At 40.9% G+C, this 3,190-nt stretch overlaps 1 pseudogene; it reads right to left on the bottom strand.

Annotated features, from left to right (window-relative positions):
* Positions 1 to 590: 590 nt before the first annotated feature.
* Positions 591 to 1,479, bottom strand: LOC131810944 (eukaryotic translation initiation factor 1-like; annotated as a pseudogene).
* Positions 1,480 to 3,190: the final 1,711 nt, after the last annotated feature.

Raw genomic sequence — 3,190 nt, 5'->3', positions numbered from 1 at the left:
ATAGAAGGCTGGCCTTACATTCTGTTGTTTGGACATTGATTAGCTAGGATATGTCTAGACCTTGGTAGCAAGCCAGATGTCCTATCACACCTCCTTAGAGGGAAGGTATTGCTCTAAGCTCTGCCTACCTGGTCAGATTGGAGACACCAGGGATCTTTCTTTAACCCTGTAGCAGCACAGCTGCTATTGCTGTCTTACCCTATCCTGTCCTCTCAGCTTCCCTGTGGGTTGTTCAGGTGGTAACATTCTCTTAGGGCAGGGAACTCTCAAGAATGAGAGCCAAGGAGCTTCTAGCCATACATAGCTATCTGTGGTCTTGGGGCTCTGGACTTGACCAAAAGAAACATCACATTACTGCTTGGTTTCAGGCTGGACATTGCCAGGTTCCTACTGCTTAACCTCTGTTTAAGTGAGGGACTTTAAAACTAGACAGCAAGAATCTTTTCAGTTTATTGCATGAAGGAGTTACACTAGTCCCAGTTAAAAGGAGACCCCAAATGGTTACGTTATAGAAGCTGTGAGATTTTTAAATTTGTTACAAAGGACAGAAGGGAAATTTTAGTCATTGCAAGGAAATCTTCACTTAGGCTTTAGTGAGCCAAAAGCACTAAAAACCAATGAAATTCCAGGTGGTCATCCTTAGCCAGTCCAGTCTCTATGAGGAACTGGCATATGTTCTTGCACTGTTCACCCTATATTGGAATTACTTCATATTCTGGATGTTCAATTATAGGACCATTGGCAGGCAAATTTCTTCTTCTTTCTTTTTTTTTTTTTATAAGATTTTATTTATTTATTTGAGTGGGAGTGAGCATGAGCAGGGGGAGGGGCAAAGGGAGAAGGAGAAGCAGAGTCCCTCCTGAGTAGACTCCCTTCTGAACAGAGAGCCTGATGCTGGACTCCATCTCAGGACCCTGGGATCACGACCCGAGATGAAGGCAGATTTTTTTTTAAGATTTTATTTATTTATTTGATAGACAGAGATTACAAGTAGTCAGAGAGGCAGACGGGATGGGAGGAGGAAGCAGGCTCCCCTCTGAGCAGAGAGCCTGATGCGGGGCTTGATCCCAGGACCCTGAGACCATGACTTGAGCTGAAGGCAGAGGCTTTAATTCACTGAGCCACCCAGGCACCCCAGCAAATTTCTCTTAAACATCTTCACTAGTTTCTTTTTATCATAAATATTGATAGAGGTAACCATTGATGGAGAGTAGTAAGGGTCTTCCCGCTGTTTCTTTGTTGAATTCTTACATGGCTGTAATCCTCAGTGCCAACGGGAAGCAGATCATCACCCTTACTTGCATTAGCCAAGGGCTGGAAAGAGAGGAGGTTCTGTATAGAAGGGCATACTCTACCATTCCTTTTCCTTGGTAGAAACAGCCTGCAGAAGACCAGGGCAGGGGTTGGTGGGGGCCAGTGGGTAACAGGGTGTCGGGAAGTGGAGGGGTGCAAAAGAGAGGCTGCTGAGTCCTTGGTCATGGCTCAGTGACTGGGCTGTATGCCATTTAATTCAGACGGTTGAGGAGAGGATATAAATACATAATACACATAAGACAAAGCACTTAGAAAGATACTTGGCACAGGAACAGCAATAAAATGATTTATTTGTTACTATTTCTATTAGATAATAATAAGGAATATGGAATGTGGTGATCATCACCACTAATCCAGTCCAAACAATCATATCTGTTGTCTAGACTACTGCTCTTGACTTCTAGTCTGACTTCCCACCTTCAGCCCTACCTCTGGCCTAAAGTGTATCCTTTTTAAACTGCAAATTTAATTGTGTCTATGTAAGTTTAGATCATTCAGTGATTCTCAAGATTCCTATGTTAAAATACAGAAGCCTTGACAGGGCCTACACGATCTGGTACCTCCCTACATTTCAGCCCATTGCAATCATTCTCTTTCACAAACTTCGGGCTTATGGGTAAGCAAGACTAGTAACTGAACCCCCCAATTCAACAATCTCAGTACTGTTCATCAATTCCACTGGCAATTGTAGAATGCCTACTGAATCTGCAGATGCAAAAAGAGCACAAGGGGGAAAGATCCAAGGATCCTTTCCCATACATATCAACATTAATAGAAATTTACACAACATCCATTTGTATGACCCCATCTCTTCTTTGCTTTTCAAACAAACTTCCTGCCCATGTCTGCTTTATCATATCCTCCTCTTCCAACTGGCCCTCTTCTGGCTTAATTTTGACTTTTGCCTCAACTCCACCTCTAAAACTATTCCCACTCACATTTTAAATGACATCTGTGGCAGATTCTGATAGTTGTCCTTTTAATACCCATTTCTGTTTTCTTTTTTTTTTACTAAGAGAGAAAGAATGTTTACAATAATAATGAGCCACCTTAATTTAAAAAACTATATTACCCACCTTCCTTGGTAGATTTGAAGCTGTAATTGACAGTCCACAGAGTATTTCTGGGAAAGATGTGTTTTGCTAATTAAAAAAAAAAAAAAAGAAAGAAAGAAAGAAAAAAGTCCTACACTTTTCTTCTTGTTACTTGTTCCTACCTCCTTTCTACTTGCAGAGTAGATGTGAGACTGGAGATGCACCAGCCATGTTGTGATCATAATATGCCCATAAAGATGAAAAGCTCTTTGTGTAGAAAAGAAAAAATGAAAACACCTGGGACATTGATGAGGTTGTGAAGTCCCTGAGGACTCCTGAAACTTTCTCTTTCTGGACTTTGTTACATGAACAATAGTTTTCTGTCATATGCAGCCAAACATAGTCTGGACTGATACACAATCCCAATAACCAAGTTGACTAGCCAATGTTTTCTTTTGTATTTCTGCAGCATTTTAAGGCATTTATTGCTGCTGATTTTTTCCCCCACTTGAATTCATTTGTACATCTGATTTTTGTGTTACAACTCCTTCCTACTTCTTTCCTTCTACCTTCATGTGGCTTCTTCTTTAAGTCTCCACTCTGGGTTCCTCTTCTTCTGACCATCTATTGGAGGTTGACACTTCCCATTTTTTCTATAAGGTATCCCTTTACTTTTTATTCTCTGCAATTCTATCTGAAAGATGTCACCTACATCAAGACTTTTACTACAAAATGCATGCCCCCAAACTTACAAATCTTTGTGTTTCTGGTTCAGTGCTCTTTTCTCACCTCTGGATTTAAATAACAAATGACCTGCAGAACATTTATACCTGGGTATTCCA

This window comes from Mustela lutreola, chromosome 11, assembly GCF_030435805.1.
Source record: "Mustela lutreola isolate mMusLut2 chromosome 11, mMusLut2.pri, whole genome shotgun sequence".
NCBI lineage: Eukaryota > Metazoa > Chordata > Mammalia > Carnivora > Mustelidae > Mustela > Mustela lutreola.
The sequence above is the reverse complement of the archived record's forward strand: the minus strand, read 5'-3'. Positions and strand labels throughout refer to the sequence as shown.